At 50.7% G+C, this 15600-nt stretch overlaps 1 protein-coding gene across 5 annotated transcripts in view; it reads right to left on the reverse strand.

Annotated features, from left to right (window-relative positions):
- The window catches only part of AGPAT3 (1-acylglycerol-3-phosphate O-acyltransferase 3), an 88160-nt gene that overhangs the window by 23864 nt on the left and 48696 nt on the right, over positions 1–15600 (reverse strand). Inside the window, exon 1 of one of the 5 annotated variants that reach the window (XM_061167481.1) lies at positions 9795–9815. The exons of the other annotated variants lie outside the window; for them this stretch is intronic. The gene's annotated coding sequence lies outside the window, so the exon portion shown is untranslated. Of the gene's footprint in view, positions 1–9794; positions 9816–15600 lie in introns of those variants that run through there. 5 annotated transcript variants of the gene reach the window in all.

Here is a 15600-nt window from a genome sequence, read left to right on the forward strand (position 1 = left end):
CCACCACTCCGGGTCCTCCAGAGAGGTGCCCACATTCTGGGGTGATGGTGGAGCAGGCTCAGGAGGCCCCCAGGGTGGGCCATGCCAGGCTCTGCAGGGCACAAGGGGCCCCACTGCTGTGTGGGAGACCAGGCCACATGACTCTAGAAGGTGCCCTCCGTCTGCCCTTGGGTCCCAAGTGGCTGCGTGGGGGCGTGGGGGGGGGGTGAAGTCTGCGGCCATGTGGCGGGATGCTAGGAGGACAAGGAAGGAGCTGAGGCCTGATGCCCCCTTCCCCATCAATGCCCTGCCTCCCAGTCAATGCTTCCCCACTCCTGCCAGCACCTCTGGGCATTCAGGCACTGGATCAATCTTCCTTTTCTAAAGGTTCAAATAAAGAGGCTCACGTGGTATCCATCCGTGGGCCCAGCCTGGCCGCCATCCAGCCTCTGATAGGAGCACCATCTCCAGTTTGTCCACTCACCTGTGCACCTGCAGATGGCAGCAGGTGTGCAATCTCTGGCCCCACACTTTCCCTACAAGCCTCTGTGTGAACACAGCCCTCCACTCAGGAATCCATTTAACACCTCCAGTCCCAGTCCAGCGCCTGAATCTCTGGTCAAGGACGTCCATCCACAGAGGCCCTATGAGCCACAGCTTTCTCTTGGACCGGCTGCTGCAAGTGCGCACCCCCATCTGGAATGGCCGTCCACCCCCGCCCAGGGCTCCTGGTTGCAGTTGACTGTCCCCCCTGCTGCTGGCCACTGGTCTAGATTGTCAGTCTGTCCCCAGTGCCTGGATGTGGGCCAGACCCTGTTCTAAGGAGCATCCGCAGTTGCAGTTAAGGCCCCCCACCTACCCACCCCCCATGAGAGCACACAGTGGCCACAATCTGTTTAGGCATCCCTGCCTCTCGCCCACAACCTCTGGGCCACCCGGGCCTGAATGCTTTAATAACACGTCAGTCACACATGCTAACTTAGGGGGCCTTCGATGACAGTGGGCTTACCAGCCCCGCCCCCTGCAGAAGAAACCCAGCTGCTCATTCAGTTCACACCCTCCCCAGCTCCCCACAAGGCCTGCAGACTGGCAAGGGGGGAAAGCATCAACTCAGTAGCACCCAAGAACACCAGCTTGTGCCTATCCTTTGAAAATATTTTCACAACGATATATATCACAAGACTTCCCTGGTGATCCGGTGGTTAAGACTTCACCTTCCAATGAAGGGGGTGCAGGTTCAATCCCTGATCAAGTAATTAAGATCCCACATGACTCACGGTTGAAAAACCAAAACATAAGCCAGAAACAATGTTGTAACAAATTCAATAAAGACTTTAAAAATGCTCTACATCAAAAATATTAAACAAAAAAAAAATCATGTATCACCAGACAAATTATAAGTCGATTTCTACATTTTTCAACCCAAGTTTAAATATGCAAGGGGAATAAATTCTGGTCCATTGTGAAGTTTCACTTTTTAAATATACAGATCTGGACTTCTCTGGTGGTCCAGTGGTTAACAATCCTCCTGCCAGTGCAGGGGACTCAGGCTCGATCCCTGGTCCAGGAAGATCCTACAAGGCACAGGGCAACTAAGCCCATAGGCCACAACTACTGAAGCCTGTGGGCCTAGAGCCTGTGCTCCACAACAAGAGAAGCCACCACAAAGAGAAGCCTGTGCACTGCAACTAGCGCGGAAGCCCTGCTCGCTGCAACTAGAGAAAGCTTACAACACAGCAACAAAGACCCAGCTCAGCCAAATGAATAAATAAATAAATAACACTTAAAGGAAAGCCTAAATATATAGATCTTCCTTAACTTACAACAGGATTACATTTCAGTAAACCCACCATAAGTTGAAAATATCATTAAGTTGAAATGTGTTTAATACATCGAACTTCCCAAACATCACAGCTGAGTCCCACCCACCTTAACTGTGCTTGGAATACTCACGTTCACCTACAGTGGGCAAAATCACCTGACACAAAGCCTATTTTATAACAAAGTGCTGAATATTTCTTGTGATTTACTGAATACTGTACTAAAAGTAAAAAACAGGATGGCCATCTGGGTCCAGCATGGGTTGTTCATCCTCGTGATGGTGGGGCTGCTGACGGGGCCGTGGCAGCCCCTGTCCAGCATCAGAGAGAGGACCTGACCGCATGCCACCAGCCTAGGAGAAGGTTAAAATTCACAATTTGAGGTAGGGTTTTTTACCGAATGTGTATTGGAAAGTCCAAAAGTCATGATCTGAATCACCATAAGTCAGGGACTTTTTTCTTTTAAGTGTAGACAGTGGGATCTAAATGCCACCATGACTTGTTAGCCACCACCACCATCCATTTTCAAAATACAAAAAAAGCAAGCTTTTCTTTAAAAGTCAAGAAACGCATTCCATTTTCTCCTTGATTTTGTATTTCCACTGTACCTCCTCTACAGAAGCTTATTAGAATATAAATTATGATCGAAAGTCTTTTATCAATCACATTAACCTAACATTATATAACAAAAATACATATGAATATTTAAATTTAATTTTTACATTTCATGTTTATGGGCTAAACTTAAATTTTTCTTCTGGAATATTTGATGAAAATGCACTCTGAAACAGTTCAGCCTATGTCTTCTCAGAATCTGGGCATTTGACTGACCATAAAATACCATGATCATATCTGAGAAATTTAACCCCGACATAAGCATATTGTCTAATATCCCATCTGTAGTCCAGTTTCACCCACTGTCCCCAAACCACCTGTACCTCTTCTTTCCATCCAGGCCCTGGTTGAGGGGCGGCATGACATTCGACCACATGCCCACCCCCCACCCCCACCCCCCACCCACCGTTTTCTGACCTAACACCCTTGCCCACCCACTTGAGAGCCAGGGCCAGCTGTCCTGATGTCTACGGGACATCCCTCTACAGGATGTCTGGCTGTTCCCTTGTGACCGATTCAGGTTCAGAGTGTTGTTGGGGGCTTCTGGCTGCACCCACTGGGGCACTGCACTTTGTCCTGTCCCTGCCGCCACCTGGTTAAAGGTAGGGCCACTAGGAGTCTGCAGGTGGAAGTACAGCTTGCTGGGCTGAGCCCACCATCTGACGGGAGATGCTGAGTTAATATCCATCTCCAACCACCTCTGACCCCACAGTTTCAGTCAACGCCTCCTCCCGCCTAGCTCTCACGTCATGGACCAAGCTTGTTCTGATCCAGAACCGCCCCCCTGTAATGGATGCTGTAGGGACCATGCCTGCCTATGTGATGTGGTTTAGCCTAATGACACAAACGAGATGCTTCAAAACCACAGCAATGCACAGCTCTTTCACTGAGGCTGGTACGTGCTTTTAGAAAACACACGGTATGTCCTGGAATAAAAGAATGCATGTAAGGTAGAGATCATGAGGCATAATAGGTATCCATTCATCCCCTACTGCCCCCAGAAAGAAAGAAAGTAAAGTCGCTCAGTTGTGTCTGACTCTTTTTGACCCTATAGACTGTAGCCTACCAGGCTTTCCATGCACGGGATTTTCCAGGGGAGTACTGGAGTGGGTTGCCATTTCCTTCTCCAGGGGATCTTCCCGACCAAGGTAACCACTATTATTCCATAAAGTTTTAAGATAAACTATAGTGGGAGATGGGAGGGAGGTTCAAGAGAGAGGGTACCTATGTATACGTATGGCTGAGTCACGTTGATGTATGGCAGAGACAAACACAACATTGTAAACCAATTATCCTCCAATTAAAAATAAAATATACTAGCACCTTTTCATTAATTCTCAGATGCTGTTGCTGAGCTGGAGAAGAAACCTGAGCCTAAGTCCTTCACTGGATAAGGGTTTAGGTTGCTCCAGAAGCCTGGCACCTGCACAGCCCAGTCCTGAGGGGTGTGTGGTCCCGGACAAGCTTCTCAGGGCAGGGGAAGGGCTGCATTCACACTCCTCAATGGGGAGACACAGGGTGGGACTGCCCCTCACTTCGGGAGAAGAGGCACAGAGCAGAGGCGGCCAGGTGGGGAGGGGGCGGGGCCAGGGGCTCGGCAGGGCTGTGCTCACATGGTTCCGGGCAGGTGGATCCCAGACAGATGCTGACCCCAGCCTCCCAGGAGCCGCCGGAGTTCTGATACAGCAGGAAGGGCTGGGAGCCGAACCAGACTCTCCTCCCAGCCCCTGCCCCGCCCCAGGCCCCTGGCGCACAAGCAGGCCCCTTGTGGTTCTGACACCACCCCTCCAGGGTTGTCCTGCTATTTCTGAGCCTGGGGTTCCTGTGGCCACATTGCTCAGGGCTCAGGGTGGTGGGGGTGAGAGCCAGAGCCAGGAGCACCGGGACCAGCTCACCTCCATGCCCGAAAGAGCCCGGCCCGCAGACCACTGCCAGTCCTGACCTTGGCACTCTGTTACAAGTGAACTACATCACCTCACAAGGGTGTGTTGGGGTCCTAACTGCCCCCAAGCACCCTGGTGAGTGGCTGCGTTTGGAAATATGGTCTCAACAAAGGCAATCAAGTTAAGTGAGGTCACTAGGGTGGGTCCTAATCCAATCTGACCTGCATCCTTATAAGAAGGATGACCAGGAGAGGACATGGGGGAGGCGGCCTCCACATGCAGTTTCTCCCTTCATAGTCTCCAACACCCTGGCCTTGGCCTTCCAGCCTCCAGGACGGGAGAGCTGACAATTGCCGTTTAAGCCCCCGGCCTATGGTGTATGTCACGGCCCTCCAGCAGAGGAACACACCCATAACAAACATTCAGGCCTCATACTCAGATCCTGCAATGCCCATGCTCTGCTGCCCAGGAGGCCCAGCCTCACCCTGCTCACATCCCCCGCACCAGCCTCAGGCACCACCAGATGCTCGACAGACTGGTATTGGTCCCTTTGTCTCTCTTCCTCACGAACTAGCCAGTCAGACAGCGCGGCCTTTCAGATTTCCCTCCCAGGCACCTCCCCACTACCACCATCTTTCCAACAAACCCTTCCCACAGAAAATGAAGTTGAAGTCCAGGGCCTGCTCTCTCCCACACCACCCAGAGAGCTGCTCTGCTCCATGCAGGGGGGTGAATGCCTCTCCGCATGTGGATGACCACTTTTCTACTCACACACAGGGCTCACGCCAGCCCTCCAGCCTCTGCCAATGCAGTCTACTCAGGCAGCTGGAAGAGTGGTGCCCGATAGGAAACTGCACCCCCAGCCTCAAACATCCGGTGCCGCCCCACAGGCAGGCATCTGGCTCTGTGTGGGGGCAGGAACTGGCCACAGCGCTGGGGGCACTACTTCAGCTGCCCTGCTGCCCCGTTCCTGATAACAACCCTGGACCAACTACCGCTCAGAGCTGCGGTCAAAGGCTGGCAGCCTCATCCTGCCCTGCTGGGGCAGTCTCTCCTGAGCAGGGCTGACTCTGAGCACAGTGGTCAGTAAAGGGAAAAGACATTAAGCACGCCAAAAGTGCCTCATTTTTGTGGTTCTAGATAGGAAGTCTGGATTACAGGATTAAAAAGAGCTGTTTAGTTATATGCCATCCAAATTCAAAGCCCACGATGAAAGGGAACTAAGGCTATTACCTTCCCTTCTTCCTTCTTTCTCTTCCTCTGTCCCATCCACTCACTTACCATCTACCCACTCACTCACCCATCTATCCATTATCCATCCATTCACTCATCCCTTCATCCATCCATCCACCCACCCAGCCATCCATCCATCATCCATCTACCCACCCAGCCATCCACCCATCCATTCATCCATCCACCTACTTGTCCATCTACCAATCCATCCACCTACCCACTCATCCACCCATCCATCCATCCATCCACCCACCCACCTATCCATCCATCCATCCATCCACCTACCCACCCATCTACCAATTCATCCACCTACCCACTCATCTACCCATCCATCCATCCACCCACCCATCCACCTATCCATCCATCCATCCACCCACTCATCCACCAATCCATTCATCCACCCACTCATCCACCAATCCATCCACCTACCCACTCATCCACCCACCCACCCACCTATCCATCCATCCATCCACCCACTCATCCATCCACCCACCCAACTACCAATCCATCCACCTACCCACTCATCCACCCATCCATCCACCCACCCACCCACCCACCTATCCATCCATCCATCCACCCACTCATCCATCCACCCACCCAACTACCAATCCATCCACCTACCTACTCATCCACCCACCCACCCATCCACCCATCTACCAAGGCATACATCCACTCATCCACCCATACACCCACCCACCCATTCATCCATCCATCAATCCATCCACTTACCCAGCTATCCACCTACCCACTCATCCATCCATCATCCATCCACCCATCCACCCACCCACTCACCCATCCATTCCCCTATCCATTGGTCCTGCATTTGAGTGCCTATATGCACAGCAAGCAGAGCAGACCTGGTCTGCTATGAGGCTGCAGGACAGAAAGGCCATGCTGGCTGACTGCATGAGGGGTGGGTTATGCTGGGGCAAGCCTTATATTTTTGTTTTGCATGTCGATAGTTCTGTTGTTTCCAGTCAGGAAATACTGAAGGAAAAAGTCTATGAACCAGACCGACTATTTGAAACAGGACAGTAGAGAGACATTATCTCAGGTATTTTTAAGTTATCTTAAGATAATTTAGGTGGCAAATTTGCCAACTAATTTTATCTTAAGTTGGCAAATAATCTCAATTATTTACTGTTCTGAACACAACCAAAACCAAGAATAAACCCCATTTCTTTCTTTGCAGCTGGCCAGGGTACCAGGGAGGCAGAACCCTCACTCACAACAGACGCCTTAGCTCCTTGATGGGCTCCTCCTCACTCTCGCTTTTAACACAGCTCGGACACTCAGGACTGGGTGGTCTCCTGGCCCACAGCCAAGCCGAAGTGCCAGATGAGAAAAGGAGGGGCAGGGGGCGCCGGGGGCAGGCATCCTGCTGACGGCAGCAAGAGGGCAGAGGCAAGCCCGCAACCTGAGACAGCACACCTCGGAGGGTGTCCGGTGCTGGGCCAGCTCGCAGACCCAGCGGACCCATGGTGACATCACGGATGAGAACATAATGTAGCAACTGTTGTCCACAGTGACCTTGCCCTGGCGCCGGGGGCTATGTCACGGTCACCATGGCACTGAAGGCAGCTGGGGATCAGAGAAGGCATTTTCAGAAGTCCAACAAAAATTTTAGATTAATCCTAGTTTTGAGATTTAATGGGGCTGGTTTCAGTTCTTGGGCAAATCCACTTACAGGGACCACCTTATGTTTCAATAAGGCTGAGAAATTCGACGTATTTCTTTGCTAATAATTGTCTGTTGCTGGTCCGACCCCCATCAGGATATGAAATCACCAAGACACCTAGGAACTGAAAAGGAGGAGTGAAACCAGCAGTGTCTGCAGGTGGAAGGTGTGTGCCATGTAGACTCGAGAGAACCCACTGTAACCAAAGTGCCGCTGGAACCAATATGTGGTTACAGTCACATTGAAAGGAATAAAACCAATACAATGCCAGAAGTCAATGTCTGACTTAAGAGATTCAGGCCACTGGTCCCAGATGGTCATTTGGGACAATGGAGCAACCTAGGAAGCCATGCACGGAAGATGCAGCCCGATAGCTCCTCCCCCAAGGTCATCTGGGGCCCAGGCAGCCTGGCAGCTCCTCCCCCCAAGGTCATCTGGGGCCCAGGCAGCCTGGCAGCTCCTGCCCCAAAGGTCATCTGGGGCCCAGGAAGCCTGGCAGCTCCTCCCCCCAAGGTCATCTGGGGCCCAGGCAGCCTGGCAGCTCCTCCCCCCAAGGTCATCTGGAGCCCAGGCAGCCTGGCAGCTCCACCCACTGTGGTCATCCAGGGCCCAGGTAGCATGGCAGCTCCACCCCAGTGGTCATCTAGGGCTCAGCGAGCCTGGCAGCTCCACCCTCTGTGGTCATCTGGGGCCCAGGCTGTTGGGAGCTCTGCCATCTTCAGTGCATGTCTCTCTGGGCTGCTCTGTGGTTCCTCTCTAGCAGAAAGGAATAAAATTGGAATTCCAGTACCAGGGATTCCCTCTAAAGCAAGACGGGTGGCAACAAGTGCTCAGTGACCAGAAAGACACAGAGCCCTGCTGTATGTCCAGGCTGCCAGAGAGCACAGCCCAGCGGGCATGCCTCCAGGTGAACACACGAAAACAGAAGATACAGTGGAGAAGGCCCTGGGTACCTTTGTGATGAAAAAAGATGAAAAAAAAAAAAAGATGAAAATACCTACTCACAAACTTCAGAAGAAATCAACAGAGCTCATATGAGTAAACCTTAGGACCAGAAGGCGACGAAAGCAAAGCTAAGCAAATGGGAAGATGCATGCCGTAGGGGTGACAGTGCCCCCAGTGCTCACACCCCAGTAAACCAGCACTGCTTCCCCATCCAGATGTGGGGGTCTGCTCCCCGGCCCCTGGAGCTGGGCTGGCTGCAAAGCTCACCCCTAAATAGAATGGGGTGACATCCCATGGCTCCTGAGCCTGGGCCTTCAGAGGCCCTGCAGCTTCCCCTGCACCCTCCAGGCACCAGGGGAAGAGACTTCATCTAGCCAGCTGGAAGGTGGGCCCACATGGAGCAAAGATGGACCCATGGCCCCAGGCAGGTTGCCAGCTGACTGCAGCCACACATGAGACCCCAGGTGAGACCAGCAGAAAACCGCCCTGCTGAGCACACCCCAAAGCGCTGGCCCACAGAATTGTGAGATAAGAAAATGGTGGTTGTTTTCAATTGTGACCTTTTGGGGTGGCTTGTTAGACAGTAACACATAAATAATACACAAGCCATGCTTTCTAAGTTAATTTAATAGATGTAGTCGAACCCTAAATAAAATACCAAGAGGTCCTCTGTCCCTCACCCCTGGAACTGGAAATGCTGACTCTATGGTCCACATGGGAAAACAAAGAGGAAAGAAAACCAAACAACCATGAAAAAGAACCTGGAACAGCCGCAAGATACCATCACATACGACGAAGCCTCTGCTGTTAAGGGTGTGTTTCTGGCCTGTGACGAGACATGCAGGCCAATGACACAGAACAACAGTCTGTGGTGGACAGTCGGCTGACAAGGAGGGGGCCTCCTGGAGTCCCTAGGCAGCTGGACCAGGTGACCCTGCAGTTGCCAGGGAGAGACCAGACAGCCGAGTGTCCTGAGTGTTGCTACTGACTAAGCAGATGACACAGGACATGTCTCACATGACGTCTCACATGGCAGACTTTCCTTTGCACTTGCCTTTAGGCAAACTTGTATTTCTACTGTGTGTACAATAAAGAGGATGCAAAGTTAACCTAAAACCATCACTGGGCTCATGAGACTCTTGGAATTCTGTATCTCTCAACCAAAGGGGTAAGAAAAGTTACCATGAAAGGATATACTGCGTGGCTCCTTCAGGGCTCCCTAACAATCCTCCCCAACCCGGGAGAGCTCTGCCATGGCAGCAGCGCCCATCCCTGGGTCCAGGAGGGGACCCCCAGCCCCAGATCTAAGCCATAAAGGTAACCTCACCCCCAGTTCGAGCGACTGCTCCAGGGATGGGCATGAGGCTATCTCAGGAGCATGAAGGGATCCATGTGAGAAGGAAGGACCTGTGCTGTGGGCAGTGGCATTTGTGAGCAGCTGAGACTCTGCCAGCAGCTGCCATTCCAAGAGGCAGAGGGGACACGAGTCACAAGCATTTCAGTGGGCATTCCTGTTACCTGTGACCCAAACCCTGTGGGTGCACTCTCACCACGTCCGTTCCTGCCATGCACACAGGTCTGGCGTACAACACACGGTGCTCCAGCAAGGCTGACTAAGGGACGCCTGTGTTTATTACGTACATGTGTGACGTGTGGCAGCATGACTCCTGAAGCTCGCACCACTCGCATGTCATTACAAGCCGCCTCAGGAAAAGCTTCCTGAAAGAATAACGTCATGGGACAGCCGATGAAGCCCTTCACCAGCCACTCTCATCGGAGACTTTCCACACCCTGTCACACTCTGGACGGGCGGGTGCTGCTGGCTGGGGAGGGGCTGTGCAGGCTGGAAGGCGAGGGCTTGGGATGCAGGACAAGGGAACTGTCATGTTTGCAGCCCCTGTGGGAGATGTCTGGGGCACCACTGCAGCTGGTGAAGGCTGGACAGACAACTCTGGCTGCCCAGGATGGAGGCAGGTGCCCTGCACAGCCAGCATCCCTCCTGACCACAGGCTGGAGGAGTTACATGGACTAAAGGGTCCCTGTGCCCCTGGGCCACCAGTGAAGGAGGCCAGAAGCTCCCGCCAGGCCCTAAAAGGGCCTGCAAACTGCACCCCAAGGACAAGGCGGGGGGTGGGGGGAAGTGCTGTCATGTCCCCAGGGGGCTTCCACTGTGGAAACAGTGCCCCCAGGCAGGAAGCGGGGTGGCTGGCCAAGGAGAGGGGAGGGGCTGGGACAGATGCCCAGGGACAGAGGCCTGAGAGGGCCCCCTGGGCCCCCCTACACCCCGCCTACCGCACTCTTTGAGCTCCAGAATCGATCGTCTTTCCTAGGGTGTCCTGATGGTCTTACTGGTCTGGGCAATGGTGACTTTTGGGGCAGGAGATGGGAGGGAGGTGAAGGGCTCCCAGCTTGATGACTGCACAATAGGCCTGTGACAAACCTCTGGGCCTGCGGACACTGCAGGCAACCCGCGCACCAAGGCAGCTGCCCGCCTGCATGCACACACACATGCACACGCACACACACGCGCACAAGCACACGCACACATGCACATGCACACACGTGCACACGCATGTGCGCACACACACACACACATGCACACACACACACAAAACAGGCGAGGCCACCTTGGATGTCACTTTGTGACAATGATCTGCCCTTTATAGTGATGACATTTTACTCTTAGAGAAACAGGTGTTTGCTTTATAATTATTGTGACCCCATGGACTGTACAGAATTCTCCAGGCCAGAATACTGGAGTGAATAGCCTTTTCCTTCTCCAGGGGATCTTCCCAACCCAGGGATCGAACCCAGGTCTCCCGCATTGCAGGTGGATTCTTTAGCAGCTGAGCCATAAAGAAAGCCCATTATTCAATGAATTGGTTGTTAATTCACTTTTCTACATGGACAATATATTTCATAATTTAAAAAATTATATGGAGTCTTGGTGTCCCCTTAGGAATGCAGAGAGCTTGTCACTCCCACCCTGCCACAAAATAATGCCAGACAAACTGCAAGTTCATGACTTTTCTTGACCCCATTAGAGATGTGAGGTTATAGGACAACCAATTAATAAAACATGTGGAGCAAGGTGGGTGCCTGCCAGGGGCAGGACTGAGACCCAGCCCCCAGAGCAGTCATGGGAGGAGTTGGTCAGCAAAGGCTGCTCAGCTGGGGAGTTGTGGGAAGGTCTCTCCTCCTGCAGACTTTTCCTCCATGACCCCCAGCGAACCCCATGCAGCAAGCCTGGGAAAGCTTCTCCTATACACTCTAGAGTCTGCAGGTCATTAACAAGAGATTTTTTAGTAAGCAGAACACAAACCTCAAAGGATGAATAAGGTCATTTACAAAGATAAAAAATCCTGTCACGTTTCCCATTAAAGACACATCATGACTCCAACAAGGGGTAAACTCAATGGGTTTCAAATGTCCATCTGGCCTCTGTCCAGGGCGGTGGAAGAGCCCACTCCCAGGTTCCTGGGCAGCCCAGATCCAGGGTGGTTTGGAAAAGGCCAGACTCACCCCAGTTCAGAGGAGGAGGGCCACCTGTCACTCAGCAGCTGCCTCTTACTTGAGTTTCCTGCCTGAACACCAGCTCAGAGCATCTCAGATACACACATGCTTCGAAGGACATAATCACACCTGTGAAACGTTAGGTAGAAAGTGAAACAAAAACTGCCACAAACACTGCCTGCCTACTTCCTGTGGGGGTTGGCGCCCTGAGGTGCCTCCTGGTCTGGTGCAGAGCCAAGGTGCCACCCTGGGATGTCAGGACCCCAGAGGGCAAGCCGTACGCTGCTCCTCTCTTTTCCTACCAGTAGCCCAACTGGAAAATGGTAAGAGAGGTGTGGGTGGGGGTGGACATGCTGCCCTCAAGGCCGTAGCACACTCCCCACCCCCAGGGCAGCTCCATCACTGCATCACTGGTATTGGGGTTTCAAGGACAGCAGCCCCACTGGGAAGAGCCGGTGACGAGTGGCTGTCCAGGGGAGGGCTGGGGGTGCTGGATGCTGGGGAGACCTCTCCTGTTTGTGCGTGTTAGGGGGGCAGGTGCTGAGAACCAATGGCCCTCCCCTCCTTGCTGCACCCCTACAATGAGCTTCTCACCCTGAAGTCAGCTTTTCCAGTAAGATGTGAAATGCTTGTGGAGTCTGATGAGATTTTATTGGGGGGGGGGCTCCCACCTCTGCTGGCTGTGTCTTCCTCGTTTTCCTCAAATCCACCTAGGTTTACACCACACCCCTTTGGTCTCCAGTTTACCCCTAAGGATGCCTCTCTGTAGCCTGCAAGATCAACAGCAGTGTCCAAGGATGGGTCCATGGCACTGGTGCCCATGACAGGCGCATCCTTGGGGGGAAGGAGACTCTGAGACCTTGGACGAGTTGCCATCAGAAGTTTGCTGGGAGCAGGGCTGTGTCTGAGGAACAGGTCTTGCTCTCTGTTCTTTTGGAGGAACCAAGCTCTTTCTGTGATCCCTTTTAGATCATCCTGCTTAGGGAGGACAGGTCAGGGGTTGAGGGAGGCGCTGCCTCCAGGGCAGACCTTGTTCCACAACGTCCTTCCCTAAACGTCAGGGCAAACCAGAGGCAGCAGCCTGACTGCCCCGTCCCACCCAGCACCCAGCACTCAATGGAAATGGCACAGGAACTGACAACAAATACAGTAGGTGAAGGTACCAGCCACACCTGGTACCAGGGAGACTGGTGGGCAGTACAGATCTGTCCAGCAGTGACAGAGTTAACACTGACGCCTGAACAAGAGGGCATGTGATGACCTCTCGAGCTCTTTCTAGCGCTGGACTTTTCTCCTTTTTCAATAGATGCTTACAAAGCACCTGCTATGGACGGTCACTGCTTCTGTATCCTAAGAGATGACGTCACAGACCACCTACGTTCAGGACACGATGCTCTACTTGACACAAAGACCAAGTATCAAAATAGAAAAATGAACTGAGTGGAAGAAAAGAAAATTAAATTCATGAAATGGCAAAGATTCACTGAGGACTAATTTAATCTATTAAGTGATCTCTATTACCGTGGCAATGATTTCGCAACATTTAAAATGTCAAATTGCTTACGAAGTTTTAGCCTCTTCTGGTCAGCATAGAAACTCCAAGCCCTCTACACTTGGCACTGCCGATGGAAGGTCCTGATGGGGTTGGAACGCTCCCCACCTCTCATGAATGGCCCCACACTCTGTCCTGTTCCCTTTGGGAAAAGAACCAGGAATGATTATCCTCTCTGAGTTGCTCTTTCTTCTTTCCTGCATGACTCTCTCACTCCTAGTCTACGGATTTTTCTAAATTGTAACATATAGACCAATGATGGGTCTATTGACTAAACCGAGAAATAATAATACGTTCGTACTACAGACACTTTATTTTCATATTAAACGTGCCGAAATGGTCACCTCACTGCCGGTAGCATTCTCTTCCTGAGTGCTTTCAGGTTGAAACCTTTATTTAGGTCAATAGCAATGGAACACAACAGGTTTTTTCTCTAGGATTTGAAGCTTAAGCACAATCCAAAATGTGGTCACTTTACAAATTTCACAGAATTTGAACCCTGGGACCAAGAACAGCAAAATTGAATTCCATGATTCTCCTCTTATTGTCCCCTGGACCATTTACTCCCCCTCACCCCCTGCATTCACACAGAAAAGGCTGAAAAAAGTCACACTATTTGCAAGAACTTGTTAACTCAAGCTATTTGTAACCTCCTTATTGCTTTCCTTAATCTCTGCCTACACTTCTGTAAACACCCCCTTTACTAATCCTGGCTTCACACCTTTGTTTTCTAGTGGTATGCTGACTCGTACAAAGAATGAAGACAAAGATTATGGTAACCTCATGATAGGCAAGGTTTCAGAAAACTTAACTTCCACTCATCCTTTGTGAAAAGATTACTTGAGGATGTAGTCCAGCAAAACAAGAAGGAACCTAATGAAGATTCCTTTTTTTAAGAAAAAGGAAAAACAGACCAGTTATGCAGCGAAAAGAATTGCCAGGATAACACCTTTAAAGATGGCCTGGAAAGAAATTGGTCAAAATTAACATAGCACATCTTTCAAGAAGAAAATAGAACTTGTTCAACAAAGAATATAATTAAGGAGCTGGAAGTTTTGGGTATTGAAGAAGGAAATGTTTCTTTTCTCAAAAAAAAAAAAAATACAATTAAGATTTTCAAGTAATAAAAAATGCTGTGCAAGGTAACTGTGATCCAAATGTAAGTCAAATTAACACGGGCACGATTTCCCACAATTGCTTCACAAGTTACCTAAAACTTCCTTCTCCAAGCAGCAAAGATTTAATGGCTTAGATTTCTAGTTTCTCCTTTGTGGCACTTATAGGAACAAAAAACTTTTTTAAATTTTACTGTGAATTCTATTTCTGGACCTTTAATATTTATAATTAACTTATAAAAGAAACATGGAGAATTTAATTGCAATATGAACAGAATATGAACATCCTAAACCCACATTTTTTACATAATGGAGGTCAAGAGATTTCTAAGTTGATCCAACAAAAAGTGGTAAGTTGAGAATATTAAAGTTTTAAGGCAACAGTAAAATAACTAAAAATAACAGTATAACTAACAAAACTTAGTGACAGCAATGGACAGAAGATGGGAGGCATGTAAGCTGACTAAATCCCTCATCACTCGCTGCGAGGACTGGACAGGTCCCGCTGCCGAGAGTGGGGCGTGATCTGTCTTACACATTGAGAACCAGTGCCTGGGACACAGTGGGTACTAAGTGGAAATCTATCAGAGAACTGAATGAAATTTAAGTGAAGAAACAGAGGCACGTGCAAACTGTGGCGTGAGCCCCAGGACTCAGTCTCGGGGCTCCTCCTCCGAGCAGCAGAGCTGCTGGGAGGCAGCTGGAGAACCACCTGTCTTTTCAGTCATTTCTGCTGCTTGATTTCTTTTAAACCAGTGTACGTTGCTATTCTTATCATCATAAAAAAGTAAAGAAACCTCAGTGCACAAATTAACATTGACTATTGGGGTTGAAAAGAGTCGGATACAACTGAATGACTGAACAATAATGAAATGATAACATCTTTAAAGATGAAAAACAGATCCTCTTGGCACTTTGTCAGGCAAAAAGGATCTGAAGAAAGCTTCAATCCCACCAGTGTCTCAGTGTTCCCCCTCAGCACCCAGGACCCCACATGCCTGCTGAGGTTTTTCCACCAAAAAGGAGGAGCCTGTGCTGGTGGCCAGTGTGCTGGGCCCGGGGCTCCTGACACTGGACTCTTGCCCCCTGTCTCCCCTGCCCGTGGCCTCGGCACATGACGTGGTCATTTTGAATGTCAATTTCTGGTCTGAAGATGAGAATAAAGCAACCTTTAGCCCAGTAGCATATGGTGGCTCTGAGGGTTGAGAAGGGTCCCTCTCATGCTTATAAATAGCTGAGATCTGAAAGATCCTTTGTAAGCCAAGTT

The sequence above is a fragment of the Dama dama genome, chromosome 19 (genome assembly GCF_033118175.1).
Source record: "Dama dama isolate Ldn47 chromosome 19, ASM3311817v1, whole genome shotgun sequence".
NCBI lineage: Eukaryota > Metazoa > Chordata > Mammalia > Artiodactyla > Cervidae > Dama > Dama dama.